The 16,446-nt window shown below is 40.2% G+C and overlaps 1 protein-coding gene and 1 long non-coding RNA gene across 14 annotated transcripts in view; both read left to right on the plus strand.

The window, feature by feature from the left end:
- Positions 1–16,446, plus strand: part of ZNF385B (zinc finger protein 385B) — a 182,399-nt gene that overhangs the window by 143,029 nt on the left and 22,924 nt on the right. The gene's annotated exons all lie outside the window — the stretch shown is intronic.
- On the plus strand, positions 9,977–12,669 carry LOC310704383. Its single transcript, XR_014524752.1, has 2 exons — positions 9,977–10,331; positions 11,551–12,669. It is a non-coding gene; the product is annotated as an uncharacterized lncRNA (long non-coding RNA).

Raw genomic sequence — 16,446 nt, forward strand, 5'->3', positions numbered from 1 at the left:
GGATATAAATCTGTGCTTTGTCAAGAAAGCTGTGCACTGGAGAAGATCACATGTAAACATGTAGACACTGTGAGGTACTGGAGAAATGCATGGGATAAGCTTGTCTGCTTCAGACTGAAGGTGAGGGCCCACATTATGGAGTGCTCTTACACTTAGAGTGGGGGACGGACAAAAACATAGAAAACTAGTTTTAACTAGCAAACACTGCTACCCTTGTTGCATGCTCCCCAAAGATTGCCAAACGAAGCCTCCTTTTTGTGGAGTATGAGAATGATACTTCCTTTCAGCTCTGCTGTTGGAGGCACAAGAACTTTTCCATTAAAATGTGGCCACAGCCCATCATGTTTCTGGGATTCCTTCACTTAGCTTCAGGCTCTACAGCCCCATTGCCTCTGTCTTTCTATTCAGTTGCCCTGACAACATTTCTTCTTCTTCTTCTTTGGCGATCACTCTTAGCCAAGTAAGATTGTCTTCCATGAACACAGTCTTAACAGTGAGTCCATAAGTGACTGTGGAGGCCAATTGTGAGTTGACGCGTCTTTCCACAGCGGAGACATAGGTTTCCAGGCGGGAGTTGATCACAGTGAGGGTTTGCCAAACGTGCCTTCCTCTTAGCACGTTTCTCCTTTTCACCCTGAGTTCATGCTTCTTAAAAGTCCATGACAGCTTTGGTGAAGGATGTTCTCCAGTTGGAACGCTCGTAAGCCAGTTTTTCCCAGTTTTCAGTGCTTATGCATTTATTTATTTTTTTAGATTTGCCTTGAGAGTGTCTTTAAACTACTTTCGTTGTCCACTGGTATTTTGCTTTCCATTCTTAAGTTGGGAATAGAGTAGTTGCTTTGGAATATGATAATCAGGCATCCGAACAACATAACCAGTCCAACGAAGTTGGTGTTGAAGAGTCATTGCTTCAACACTGGTGATCTTTGCTTCTTCCAGTACACTGGCATTAGTTCACCTATCTTCCCAAGTGAAATGTATTTTTATTTTTATTTTTATTGAGAAACCACTGATGGAATCTTTTGAGGAGCTGGCGATGGCGTTTATGTGATCCATGTTTCACATGCATACAGTAAAGCTGGTAATACAATAGCTTTGTAAATAAGTATTTTGGTTTCCCTGCAAATGTCCCAGTCCTCAAACACTCTGTGCGTCAATCAGCAGAAAGCTGCGCTCACAGAGCTCAGGCGATGCTAGATTTTGGCATCAATGTTGGCCCTTATGGAAATATAACTGCCCAGGTAGGAAAAGTGATCAATATTTTCCAACGTTGCACCATTAAGTTGGATTTGTGGCGCTGCATAGGGGTTATTTTGTGCTTGTTGGTGCAGCACTTTGGCTTTTTGGATATTGAGCGATAGGCCATGCTTTGTCCAGTCCTTTATCTGCTAAGCTGCTATGAATGTTTGCGAAGACTTCTTGACATCACTGCAGATTAGCCATTGGTTCAAAGAGGCTTGTATTGATACTCAGGGAGCAAGGCCAAAATTTAACCCTTTGTATAAGTGGATTTGAGAAGGAATCCCTTTTTGGAGAGCATTACAGTCAAACCTCAACTCCTGAACAGCTCCATTTTTGAACGATTCGGCTTCCAAACACCGAAAACCTGGAAGTAAATGCTCCAGTTTTTGAAGGTTTTTCGGAAGCCAAACGTCTGACGCGGCTTCCGCTTGAGTGCAGGAAGCTTTTGCAACCAATCGGAAGCCGTGCCTTGGTTGTCAAACCTTTTGGAAGCCAAACCGGATTACATTCAACAACCAAGGTTTGACTGTATTTATTTATTTGCTTGCTACATTATTATCCTACCATTCCTCCAAGGAGATTAAGGTGGCATAAATGGTTCTCTCCCTTTCCATTTTATCCTCATCACAACCCTCATAAGAAAGGTTAGACTAAGAGACAGCAACACCCCCTAGATCAATGGCTGAGTGGGGATTTAAACCCTCATCTCCCAGATCCTAGTTTTGACACTGAAACCACTGTGTGTGTTCTCTCAGATACACCACTGGAGACAAGAGGTCAGGTTCCTTCAACATCATGTTGTTTCATTTACTTAACTCTTGGGGGATAGTTTTGACCTGGCTTTTTTTCAGCTGGAGCTCACCGGAGCTCAGTTCCGGCCCTTCTCATGTAGGCGCCATTGCCATTATAAGAGAACAAGGGAGAAGTTTGTGCTCACCTCTTTTTCTGGAAAAATAGCACTGGTCTTGTTCTGTATTAGCTGCCTCACATTCAACTCTCACCTGTAGTCTGCACCTTCTGACCTGAACCTTCCATAGAGCTTCCGTTCAAAACGTAGCAAGCCTCTTAAACATCACACTAGCCTTCACACCAAGTTTGCCTTTTGCTTCTCTCCAGTTTTGGGATAATTATGACATTTGTATGCATAGATAACGGCCAATTAATTAAACAGTGTATTTGGTCTTTTGGTGTTTCAATTGACTTTTTTTTCCTAAACAGTGGCAGCAACAACAAAGCCTTTTTTCTATCCTTTTCCCTTTCTGTGTTAAGTAACAGAGCGGGTCAACAGTAACAGAGCACGGAGAAAAGAATCCCAAATAGCTCAGTTTCAAGAGTGTACAGCTTTACCACCATCTGCCATGTGACAGCTATCCTCTATGGCAGCTGTTCCGTCTTAGGCAGAATGTCCCTGAAACAGCTCTATAATGTCAAGTATCTAAAATACAGCTTTTCCAATCTGCAAATCCTGCTGTGGATCTCTATGCATACATCCACCAAGTTGATAGCTGGCATTGTTGGCACGGAAAATGAAGACAGGGAGGCCGTGATTCACTGCCCCTTCCTGCCCACTCCTAAACACTTGAGGGGTGAACTGAAAGCCTACACCACCCCACTATCTGTTAGTAAATGCACAAGATCCAGGAAATGGAACTATGCTCAAATACTTAAGTGGTACGTCTGGCCAGATCCAGGTAGCTTATTATTGTTATTGTTTCAACATCTATGGACCTGGAGTTTTACAAAGGTCCCTGCACGAAGGGATATTACAATCCAAATATACACACAATCTAAAATGGAACACAAGAAAGGAAACGAGAGCAGGGTTGATAGGAGCCAGAGCTCAACAACAAATGGAGGTTCTCCATTCCTACAATAGTGGGGGGAACACTTTAGAAGACGTAATGATGATGAAGTAGCCTTATTTTTTGAGAACTGACAAAGTGGTCTCAAATGCCTAAGTGGAAACACCCCGAAGAAAATACTTAAACACGAATTAGGATTATAAAAAACAACCCCATAATGGTAGGGTTGATAGGGAGCAAGGGTCATCTTGCGATGCAGGTATCACAGCTAAATAATTCCATACAGGTGCCCCCCCAACCTCTTCTTAAAAACCTCCAATGATGGAGAGTCCACCAGCTCATTCTGCTGTAGAACAGTCTTTTACTGTCATGTTTAGTCGGAATCTCCTTTCTTGTAATTTGAATCCATTGGTTTGGTAACCAGTAACTTCTGCAAATTTCCAGCTGCCATTGTTATTTTATGCATGCTCCTGGCCTGTACTATTTCTAAAGGCGAGGACCACATTTAAAAACAGATGAATTGCTAGCGGATACAAAAGATGTAGAAGGAATCAATAACATCAAGTGGAAATCCACCAAAAAAAGTATAGCTGGAATTTTTGTCAAGCATTCCCCACCCCTGTCTAAATAAGACTATTTATATTGATTCTTTAAGTTTGGAGGGTATTGAAGCAGATAGGTGGTAATTAAAAGCATAAATCTCAGGGAGCCTGTGAAGGTAATTCTCTTCTTTGCAGACAGAACTGACAAAATGATGAACACTTCAGCTCCAACATGACAGAAATATTACATGATTACAGGCTGCTGGGGCATAATGTGCAGAAAGTTCTCTTCAACAGAGGCTATTTAACAAAGCTTTTAACAAAAGTTCTTAGTTTTCCATTTGAATCAATTTAATGGTTATTAGTAAAGGGTTGATCTATGTTTCTCCTGTCTCTGTGTCATTTTCAGTGATACCCTGTTTTGCATTAATTTTTTTAAAAATAAACGAAATGCAAAAAGCACTGATAATTTGAGGAGGAGAGGAAACTGTTGCATTTTGGAATATTGTACGGAAAGCTTTGCATTAGTTTCACTTGGTGGGTGGGTGGGTGGGTGGGTGGGTCTGTCCGTCCATCCATCCATCCATCCATCCATCCATCCATCATCTTCAGATGGCAATTCAAAGCAGGTCCTGCCTTGGTAACAACACTCAGTCCTACTTTTCCTTAGTAAGCTTAATAAGGCCTTCTTGGTAGTGGCACCCACCATGTGGAACGTCCACCCATCAGATGTCAAGGAAATAAACAACTTTCTGACTTTTAGAAGACAACTGAAGGCAGCCCTTTTTAGGGAAGTTTTTAAATGTTTAATGTTTTATGTTTAATGTTGGGAGCCGCCCAGGGTGACTGGGAGAACCCAGCTGGATGAGCAGGGTATAAGTAATAAGTTGTTGTTGTATTTAAATGCAGAAAAACGTGGGCCAGGCAACCATATTAACTTGCTCCTGGAGGTAATCAGGAGAACGACATGTACATAAACAAACTAGCAGCTTTGGTAGTTCCAAAAACAGAGTTTTGCACTGTTAAAATTATAGTAGTCACGTGAGACAGACTCACGATATTCACAGTTTGTTTCTGTTAATGGACCACTATTGCTGGATTGATCTGAATATGTTTAGGACGCTGGTGTGAAAGATTTATGAAACAGAGTCAAAGTTTCAGTCTCTTTTTTACATTTTCAAAGTTAGCTTTGGCAAGAGTGAAATACTCTCCCATTCCATAGCTTTCAGTAATGTGTGGTCTTTAGAAGTAAATAGAAGTGCTATTATAATGCGAAAGAATGATTGATTCACACATACAACTGTAATAAAACACTTGAGGAAGCTTGTGATTTTTAAAATTTATTTTTAACACTGTTTGATATTTAGTGCTCACAGTGTTGGGGGTTTCAGTCAGCAATCTCTAAGCTTTGTGTAGACTACAGGTATCATAAACTAAAGGTTAACAAGATTTCAAAAAGCCCTGCTATTATCTTTGGAATTGTTACTTTTTTATTCGTTTTACTTTTTCATGCATTTGATTGTTACTTTTTCATTTCCATTTCTGGAACTGTGAGGAATTTCATACACTGTATGTGTAGAATGCACACCTAGGGCTGGTCATGCTTTTAGTTGATATGGACTAATCTGTTAACAAGTTTGTTTTCGAGGATTTGGCCTCAGAGTAGTGAATTTGACTCAGTTTTTTTCATCCCCATAACTATATATTCCAATTTACTGTACACGCTCCATATGTTTAGCATTAATGTGAATGTATACATTTTTAGCAGCGTCTAACGATGGGAAGTTTCTCTGAGCAATTAGTCTTTATTTATATAATTATTTATATAATTAACTCAAAGAAGTATATCACAAACGCAGCATAAAGAATGACAAACAGCACAATCCTTTGTCACAAACATAAAATCAAAGGCAGTGCTTCATTCTTAATATTATCCTTTGGTGTTGTTCTGTTCCAGGATTGAATGAAAGAGTTCCACTGCTCACCTGACTGGATTTCTCCTAGCCATAGTGATTTAAAATAAGTTACCATATCTTTCCGTCTATAAGATGCCCCCATGCATAAGACGCCCCCTATTTTGGGGGACTCAGATTTAAGAAAAGGGGGAGTCACTATCCATGTATAATGCGCCCCATAATTTTTGACATTATTTTTAAGGGTAAATACCTAGTCTTATATACACGGGAAAATACGGTAATTCGCTTATCAGTGTAATATTCCTGAGTGGTTGCTATAATGCTGCAATTTAAAAGACATTACCAATACTTTGGAAGTATTGTAATGATTTTTAGAAAAACTGGAAAAGGAACTCTACCTTATTTATTAGACCAGTTAAACATTTGCTAATAGGAACTTTATATGCCATTTCAGATAAGCCTCAAATGAGCCCAAATCCAGCGAGAAATTTACTGGAGATCTGTTAATGGAGATCAATTGGTGTGGATTAATGTTCTCCAGCTCTCGCTCTCTCTTTTTTGCAAATTGGTAGTCAGTCTATACGCCTGTATTACATATTTGTACTTTCTGTTTCATAGCTATCCATCCTAACTAATCACTTGCAGCAATGGCTCCATCCCTGGATTTTGTAATCTGTGGGTTGTCTCTTTAACATTATTTTCCCAACCTCTAGTTTTAAGTAAAGTTGTGAAGCTAGGAGATTTTCATTTCTCCATACAGAACATCTTCAAAAGAAATAGCTGCTGTTCATTAAGACCAAATCTAAAATATTTACACATATGAGAATATATTGCTTCCCCCAAATCATAACGCTTTCATGCCTCGTTCCCCACCCCCATCCCCGCCACCTCATCCCGAAGTTTTGAGTGCATCTAAAAGGCCAGATTAATCAAAGGAATAACAGGTATATATTTTATGGAGCTTATATTTGAAGAGCAATGGGTGGCAACTGGCTAATTTGCATGCCATTACCCAACCTTGTTACAACCAAGGAAGGCAAGCACCAGGCTCCATACATATAATTTTTATAATTATGATTCTATATTTTAAATGAGTGGAAATAAAAGTCCAACTTAGTGCAATGTATCATTATGAAGCAGGCCGTCTCTAACGTTAGTCGAGTGAGACAGACAGCTTATTTAGACGGGTATGACTCAAGGTACTGCTGGTGGTGTTTACTGCCTTGGTTAAATTAAAATGTTGCCCATTCCCATGTGTTGTTGTAATAATAATATTAATAATAATAATAATAATATTTTATGCCTTCCATCTGACTGGGTTGCTCCAGCCATTCTAGGCGGCTCCCCACAAAATATTAAAAACACAATAAAACATCAGGCATTAAAAACTTCCCTGAACAGGACTGCCTTCAGATGTCTTCTAAAAGTTAAATAGTTGTTTATCTGTTTGACATCTGATGGGAAGGCATTTCACGGGGTGGATGCCACTACCAAGAAGGCACTCTGCCTGGTTCTCTGTAACTTCACTTCTCATAGTGAGGGAACTGCCAGAAGGCCCTCGGAACTGGACCTCAGATCCAGGCTGGACAACGGGGGTACAGTTGCTCCTTCAGATGGACAGAACGGAGGCTGTTTAGGGCTTTAAAGGTCAACACCAACGCACTGAATTGTGCTTGGAAACATATTGGGAGCCAGTGTAGATCAATATAACAACAGCACCTTAAACATGCAAGAGTTAACCGGGATGACTGTTCTTTTATTTTCATTTTTTAAAAATGTCTGTCACTTCTCTGTTTCCTTTCCTTCACAACTATGACTTTGCCCTCAGGCAGCTGGTAGAGATGGGGGGGGGGGGAAATGTTCTCAATCCTGTCCCTTGGAACGGAGGGAATATCAAAACTGCCAAGGAGCTGCTAACCTGCTTCTGTACCTGCCTCCTCCAGAAATGAAGATGGCAGCTTCCTTGCTCTCTGCAAGGCACTTTTGTAGCCGAGGCAGGCACCTCGGGGATTGTGGCGCCTCAGGTAGTTTCCTAGTTTGGTTCTTCGATGTTTCTGTTGAGCCACATAAAGCTAATATTTCACTGTAGTGACCAATACAGTAAGAAACTAGGAAGCAGTCCTATACTAAGCTAAGCCTGTAAAAACCAGCTGGCTTTTGTCTATTATTTATTTATTCATTAAATTTGTATACAGTGGAACCTTGGTTTTTGAGTGTCTCAGAAGCCGAACGCTGAAAACCTGGAAGTGAATGCTTCTGTTTTCGAACGCACCTCGGATGTTGAACGGCTTCCAAGGCGCGTTTCTCCATTTTCTCAATGGAATTTGCTGACCCCTCATTGCACCTCAGGTTATCGAATGTTTCGGAAGTCAAACAGTCTTCCAGAATGGATTACAGTGGTGCCTCGCAAGACGAAATTAATTCGTTCCGCGAGTTTTTTTGTCGAGTGAATTTTTCGTCTTGCGAAGCACGAAATCCCATAGGAATGCATTGAAATTCAATTCATGCGTTCCTATGGTAAAAAAAAGTCCAAACAAAGCCAAATTTGGTACAACAAGAGTTTATTAAGTGCTCTTTAAAGTCACACATACTGTAAAGAGCATTTCAAAAATTGAAGGAACAATAAATTAAGTTTCTAAACATGACAGAAAAACTTTTTTAAAAAACAGAAAATCATAAAAATTCAAAAAAAAAAAAAACAACCACACAAGCTCCCAGATTCTTGCAAACCCCTCCTCAACTATTCCCCCAGCCACCCACCACACAGAAATTCAAATCCAGAATTTTTTTTAAAAAACAGCAGAGTGGCCCAATGGTCACAGAAAATCATAAAAATTCAAAACAAAAAAACAAAAAAAACACAAGCTTCCAGATTCTTGCAAACCCCTCCCCAACACCAAGTCCTTGAATTCCAAACACCCCAACCCAAAATCCAACCCCCCCAAAAAAGTTTTTAAAGAAGTTTTGGAAAAGCTTCAAAAATCACCAAAAACCTCAAAAAAGGCTACCACACCGCGTTCTATGAGTTGCTCCTCGAAGTCAAGTTGCAACTGTATTAACGGTGTTAAGAAAAAGGAAACAAACTTGCAAGAGGTTTTCGTTTTTCATCTTGCGAAGCAAGCCCATAGGGAAATTCGTCTTGCGAAGCAGCTCAAAAAACGGAAAACCCTTTCGTCTAGTGAGTTTTCCGTCTTGCGAGGCATTCGTCTTGCGGGGCACCACTGTACGTTCGACAACCGAGGTACCATTGTACCACTCTTCATTTGTAGATCTCAGGGCGGATCATAACAGGTCTATGCTAGGGGTTCCCAAACTGTGGTCCTTGGACACATGTGTTTCATTCAAGTTGTCCATGGCATGTCCACATTAAAGATTCATACTCAATCCACAAACACACTAGATAGATGTCTGATGTGTGGCCTTTGTACATGCAGAAAAGAAAAGAAAATCCTAATATGAAGCAGACCGCAAAAATAGATTACAGAGTTCCTGAATACATTCAAGTAGTAAGACATTACAGACCACATGTTACAGAGGAGCAGTAACTAAAAAACTTTCAGGCAAAGGGTCCCATGTTGGGCAGGCGTCTGAAAGCAGTGAGGGGCTGGATGGGGGCCAATAAACTGAAGCTGAATTCTGGTAAAATGCAAGCACTGTGGATGCAAGTTCCTGTGTGGACAACCTGTTCTGTCAGAGGTTGCAGTCCCCTGAAGGAGGAGCAGGACTGTAGTCTTGGGAACACTCCTGGATTCCATTTTGCCACTGGCATACCAAGTGCTTCCTGTGGCTGGAAATGCTGAGGCCCCGCACAGGCCAGCTACAGCCTTCTCTGGAATGGGATAGCCTGGTCCCAGTTGTTCATGCTAGATTACTGCAATGCACTCTATGTGGACCTGTCCTTGAAGATAACACAAAAGCTGCAGCTAATGCAGCTGCTAGGTTGAGTGCGCAGCCCAATTGTTGCAGGAAATCCTGCCCAATCTCACAAGTGAACAAAGAATCACATGGAAAAGGGAGTCCAAAGTTTATTTCTGAGCAGAAGTTTGATCCAGTGGGATTGCTCCACAAAGAATGGGCCCAGAACATTGGAGCACACGCCTTTTCATATAGTTTATATACATTCCAATACATTTCAAATCCTCCATCCAATCAGAATGCTTAGTTCCCCTCTCCCCGTTTCCTTATAAGGCACGTAAGTACAGTCATACCTCGGGTTAAAGTTGCTTCAGGTTGAGCATTTTTGGGTTGCACTCCGCAGCAACCCGGAAGTAATGGAATGCATTTCTTCCGGGTTTCGCCGCTCGCGCATGCACAGACGCTTAAAATGACGTCCTGCGCAGAAGCGGCGAATCGCGACTCGCAGATGCAGGTTGCATTTGCTTCAGGATGCGAATAGGGCTCCCAAACGGATCCCGTTCGCATCCAGAGGTACAGACAACGCTGCCTCCCTGTGATTGGTCTGATTTTACCGCAGTGTTGAGGATGTGTACTGTTTCCTTATGTATATGTTTCCTTGTGATTGGTTAGAGTTTGCCGCAAAGCTGAGCATGCTCATAACGCCAAAACCTTATTTGGTGTGTAATTCCCTGTAATGCATTACATCACAATGGTACCATGTGCCACAGGTCCTGAAAGTTCTGCGCTGACTGCCAGTGAGCTACTGAACCCAGCTCAGGCAGTTGGTGCTGGTGCAGAAAACTCTAAACAGTTTGCTTAAGTATCTAAAAGACCACCTCACCCAGTAACAACCATCTGAGACCTTAGAATCAGCAGGAGAGGCTCTGTTGGTACTGCTGCCATGTGGTGCTGCCCAGTTAATGCCCTCTCAAGTAAGGTGCATTTGTCTCACTCTTTATTAAGATGGGAGGAGGAATTTAAAGACATACCTGATGGCTGAAATATACTGTTTCTGGCAACCTTGAAACTGCTAGATGTGAGGTTATTAGACTGTTTTTAAATGTTTCTAGATATTCTTAAATGTTTTTAAATATTCTGTTTTTATTTCTTATCGTATTGTTTAGCTTTGGTGTTTGTTGCCCTGGGCCACTTTGGGAGGAAGGAAGAGATGGAAAATAAATAAACGATCTTGTTTTGCAGCCATCCTTAACTATGATTTAGGTATTCAAACATAATGCTTAGCCATGGTTTGTGAAAACAAACAACAGTTGGTCCTTATGTCTGCATAGGGAGATTATGTTTTGGTTTCTTCAGTACACACAAAAACCAGCAAACTAAAATTGTGTCCTACAATACAAACACATTCAAATCAAACAATATACAAGGTGGGTCATGAAATGCGGGGGGGGGGGAGTGGGTCAAATTATTTTTCATTACATCTGCTCCTCTTTTCATAATTGCAGTGTTGTTGTGCCTGTTGTCATTGTATCTGGCAGGGCAGCTCTGCTGGCTGGTGACAGAAAAGCAAACAAGAATATTATCTGAAATATAATACATGGCTCTAGTTCTGCTGTTATGCAGGATAATCCTTGAGTGCAATGAGAATACTGCTGAATTACATCACCACACAAAGTAATGAGTTGCCTTACGCTTATTCTCTTACCATCTGGCTCCTTCATTGATGCAAGCCAGTAAGGGGAAAGGGTATATAATTTTGTCAAGATCAGGTAACAGAAAGCTACAATTAAAGTTCACAGCACTTCATGCGTCCACATTAAAACATTAAAAGAATTCCCAAACTTCTATTACAAACCATGTAATTTTAACAATCCAGAGCTAAGAAAGAAATATGTACATAAAGAGAATTCAAAGTAATGTCTTGTGCCTGCCTCGAGCCATTAAAAGCATCTGAAAATATGTTCTCAGAAGGTTCTCAGTAGTGAGTTTCCTTATGCTCCTTTCACATAATCCCTAATTCAAATTGCTAAGTAGGAAATAACTGAGAGCAAAACACTGAAATTTTATTTGCTGTTCATTTCTTAGTATACTGTACTTTTGTTTTGCTTCTCTCTTGTTAAATTTGCAAATCAAAAAATGGCGTTAAAAATTATCCCCCCAAAAATATAATTACATTCATATGGACTATTTCAGGGGTTCCCAGATTGTGGTCTGTGAGCATCATTCAAGTGCTTGTGGATCAATGGTTGAAGGGAGAAGATGGTGCATCCATCTCTTTAAATATGTATATTAAATTTTAATTACATTTTAGTGCGCCTTTAATTTATTATATTGTGTTTTATTGTATTCTATAGAATTTAGTTTGTAATGCAACAAAATAAAATATCTATGAAATTAGAAAGCAATTAAAATACAATTAAACTCATGCAGCATTTAGCACAGTGCATTACACTTGCTCAACAGACTGATGATGATGTGGTCCTCCAAGACCCTCGACAATTTTTAAGTGGTCCATGGGAGGGGACGTTTGGGAAACACTGGACTATCTTCCTTTTTCTTGAGCTTCCTGCTTAGACAAAGCATCACATTCAAACATATGTTCTAGAGATGGAATGTGGGGTTTCAAGGTAGATGACTGCTTGTACAACGCTCAGAGACAACCATCAATACAGTGAAACACTGAAATGAATATAGGCCCTGTTTTTGCATCAATATCTCTGTTGAACCTGCTGAATTAGGACAAATGTTCTTCTAAAATGCTGAAACATTACAATGCCTTTGGGTCGTCACTCCACAGTGTGGCACAACCTTATGGATTTCAGTTTGTAGGTAGGTTCAGCCCAAACATTAGGCAGAGTGAGGCAGATGTGGCTGGGAGGGAAGGGGGAGTTTGCAGGGATTGGTGACAAGTTGTGTGCCTAACAGTCTAACTGTGCCATCAAAGATAGCTTACTTTCCTCAGGTGTGGTGGAGGACATTGTCCTATCATCGGTGTTTAAGTACAGATCATCTGCAAGACCAGTTGGCTTTAGTACATGGAATGGGAAGGTGTAATGTTTTCACCTCGGGAAACAAAATGCCTTGGTCTGGCCCTGTTTGCAGGAGCCACCTGTTGAAAGTCCCATCGAAAGGTTGTGAGATGGTGTATCTCTGCGGACTGTAAATTTAGAAAGTAGCAGACCCAAAGCTTTGTGTTTTTTATATTGTGATTTTATGTTGTGAACTGCCCTGAGATCTACGGGTATAGGGAAGAAGAAGAAGAAGAAGAAGAAGAAGAAGAAGAAGAAGAAGAAGAAGAAGAAGAAGAAGAAGCTTACAAAGACAACCAAAGGCTAGTGAATTTAAAATAGTACACACACTGGAAGGTGTTTAAAAGATACTTGCAAAATCAGAACTCCTATTAGAATAAACAAGTTCCGTTTCAAATACTGAAATATCAAATAAGATGGAAAACAATGTGTAATAGAAAAAGAAGTATGAAATTAGGGTAAAGGTGTGTGAAAGAAAGTAATAGAAGTGGAAAGATTTTTAAAGATTGTATGAAATGTATGTTTGTATGCTTGTATATGTGTATTAATGATGAATTAAAAAATAAAAAAAGAAACAAGGTAATGACAGTTAAGGATTTGGGAATATTGGATTTGTTTTTAAATTTTTTGTCTATTTTTGCTTTTTGATTTTGATGTGTTTTGTTTTTTCTCTCTTTTTGACCTTGTTTTCTTTTTATTGATTCGTATTGTTTAAATGCTACTTGTTTTTTCCTTTGTTTCTTTGTAATCTTAAAACTCTCAATAAATATTTTTTTAAAAAAATAGTGCACACACCAAACTGCTGCCCAGTTCTACTTCCCATAATACTCTTGAGCCTATGACAGTAGCTGGAGTTAGTTCTGCATGCCCCAGTACATTTGAAAACCTGTGTATAGCCTTTTAAAAATATGACTGAGATATTTGTTGCGGGAAACACAACGTATAAAAAGATCTTCTGTTAACCCATCATTGAATTAATGCCATCTTCACTCGTAGTGGGGATTTCAGATTTAAAAGATTTTGTTCATGTGTTGTTGTTGTTTTTCTTTCCATAGAAGTATCTCACTTGGGTGTTCATTGGTTAAGTGTTTGATATATTTCATAACTGAGTTTATAACTAGTTTAATATATGTCTGGGCTTTGTTTGTTTTCAACAGGTTTCATGTACAGTAGATGAGGAATGAAGTGAATCAAAGCCAGTAGTAGGTTATCACTGATATTGCAGGCACTCCCATTGCCAATATCAGCCTTTCTCTTCAGTACGCCTCTGTCTATCATGTCCTAGTCTTTTGTTTTTTGCCTTGGGCCTTTTCAGCAGCACAAGCTATGCAGTAAACATAGTTACAGTCCAAAAAATTAAAGGGACACTATCTATTTGAAAGTTGCGTAGCCATTTGAAAGCTTAACAAACAGTCATGGTAATTTAAAGGTCTATTGACCCCAGAAAATATCTGCTTCTCAATTTCCATGGGCCTTGTCCTCACATGCTGCTTCAGCCCTTGGAAACTAGGTCGTGTAAACCACGCGCAAGTCAACCCGAGCTTCTTGGAGACCTGGAAGAATAAATAAGTATGTGTAAATAAATTAAAAATACTTAGGTAATAAGAACAGCAGCTGAGATGGTGGCTCAAGCTCTCCCAACCCTTCCCTTGTCCATTTCCTCACAAGTAATGAGTGAACCAAGAGAAACTGCATTTGTTTGAATATGAGAGATCCCCGACCCTTTGACAAAGAAGCTGGAGAAAACAGGAGAGAGAAAAGAAATGGGGGACAGCGCCGAATCTTAACCACTAGACCACCAGGCATTTGAATCATTTCCCTCCAAAAGAATTGATAATATCAATATTTAATGGTTTCATCAAGGTATCTTCCAAACATTTAAAATAAAATCACCTTTTTCAAAAAAGAAAGAGGGTTATATTTCCTTCTATCCTCCCAGGTAGATTTAGCTTCTGGAAATGAAATACAGTCATACCTTGGGATAAATACGCTTCAGGATAAATATTTTCGGGTTGCACTCCGCAGCGGCCCGGAAGTAACAGAGCGCATTACTTCCGTGTTTTGCCGCTTGCGCATGCACAGTCAAAATGACATCACGTGCATGCGCGGAAACGGCGACCCACGAACACGCAGATGTGCAGTCGCGTCTTACGTTCCGTTCAGGATGCGAACAGGGCTCTGGAACGGATCCCGTTTGCGTCCCAAGGTACTACTGTAGCTTCAGAGCAGGCCCCATCTGTTGACACAGTTTTCATATATAGCGAGTGGCAGGACACACTGCATGTCTTAAGCTCAACAATTGTTTATTTAAACCTACAGAACACAACGTAACTGAATAATGTACGGGTTACTGATTGCCTTCTTGACCAGAACTGTCTAGGACTTTTAATAACTTAGTGCAGGGGTGGGGAAACTCTGACACACTGACCAGAGTTGGCCCACCAGGGGTTCAAATTTGGTCTCTAAGGCTGTTTTCTCCAAACCACCCCTCCTCACCCCACCCTTCGACATCATATATGATGATAGATTGTCTAGCATCATACATGGTGAAAGGCAGTACAGCTGAAGCCTCCTAGGTCACCTGCACAGATCACACACCTGATACCTGCAGAAAGCAGGCTTTAGCTGTGTGGGATGCTTTGAAGTTCCAATCAAAGCTCCTAATCATCTGACACCAAGTGATTGACAGGTGGGCAGCCCCACCCACTTGTCCAATCTACAGCCACCAAAATGGTTCCCTGCCTCTGACTTAGTGGACCTAACCTCTCCCTCAGGCTTTGCATCCAAAAGTTAAAGCATTATTTCCTGTTCCTCTCACATCCTAGTCCGAGCCATTCTGGGCTTCATCTTAAAGAAGCAGTATAAATATTCTGTACATAGAGCACATGGTTTGTTTTTCTATAGCTTCTAGAAAACTAAAAGCAGCTCCAAAATAGATAGCGGTGCTCAGAAATGCAATGTGAGTAATACAGAAAACACATTGTACAGTTTACTTCAAATACCTCCCTACCGAAAGAAAAAATAAATATTTTTTTTAAATAAAATTGTAAAGGATGGTGAAGGTGCAAAACCTCCATCAACCTTTTTAATAGCAACCCACCATACAGCAACTTGTTAATATTTAATAAAAGCATATATCTCAAACAAAATGACCAATTCAAAAGGTGAATTGTTGTTTTTAATTGGTTTAACTTTAAATGGAGCAGTGTCTCTTTAAGTACTGTACATGTAAAAGTAATGATTATTCAATTAACAGTACAATCCTAAGTTTACTTACTTGGAAATATATCCTGTTGAACTCAGCGGGACTTACTTCAAAGTAAACATGTTTAAGATTGGGCTGCCAATTAATCAGATTCCCTCTTTGTGTGGTGCCTAATAATAATGAAAAGGATGTATACTTTTGCAAGCAGTCATCCTTAGCATTTCTGCTATAAATATTATAGCCAGTATTTTAACAATTTATCCTAAGTTTCTAGATATCCCCCTCCCCATGCTAACTCTTTTCTTTTCTTTTTTTTTAAAAAGGTTTCTGCACAGTCCCCTACCAAAAAGTACAATATAGAAATACAGTATGTTTTATTCCTTTTCCAGGTGGAAAAGTTGGTGTTTTGCATCACATGCACCTTAAGCCTATCTGCTGGGTCTTAATGGCTGTTTTTCCATGAGCGAATCCATGAGGGCTGTGTTGCTGAACACAGATGTACTTGTGTGTTTTCCCTTCCGTTCCATCTGTTCCTACCCATCACTTGCACCCAAGTGACGAGGCTTTGTTATTACACAATGTCCCTAGGTGACTTTTCAATGGCACCTAGTTTCACTGAGACTAATACAGTTGTCCTTCCTATAGCAACAAGGATTTAACAACACCCAGAGGGTTTGGAACCCAGCAGAGGTGTTGAGGAAAGTTTGTGCACTTGGTTTTATGGCTTGTTTTCACTTTTAACACAATGAGCAAAAGTGCAACCTTCCTAATCCATGTCGGTATTCTTAACAGTACCACCTGCATGATACAAGAAATGTCCCTTGCATTGTATTTCTATATGTGAGATGCCAAGTT

This window comes from Podarcis liolepis (assembly GCF_965112155.1).
Source record: "Podarcis liolepis genome assembly, chromosome: 1".
NCBI classification, from domain to species: domain Eukaryota; kingdom Metazoa; phylum Chordata; class Lepidosauria; order Squamata; family Lacertidae; genus Podarcis; species Podarcis liolepis.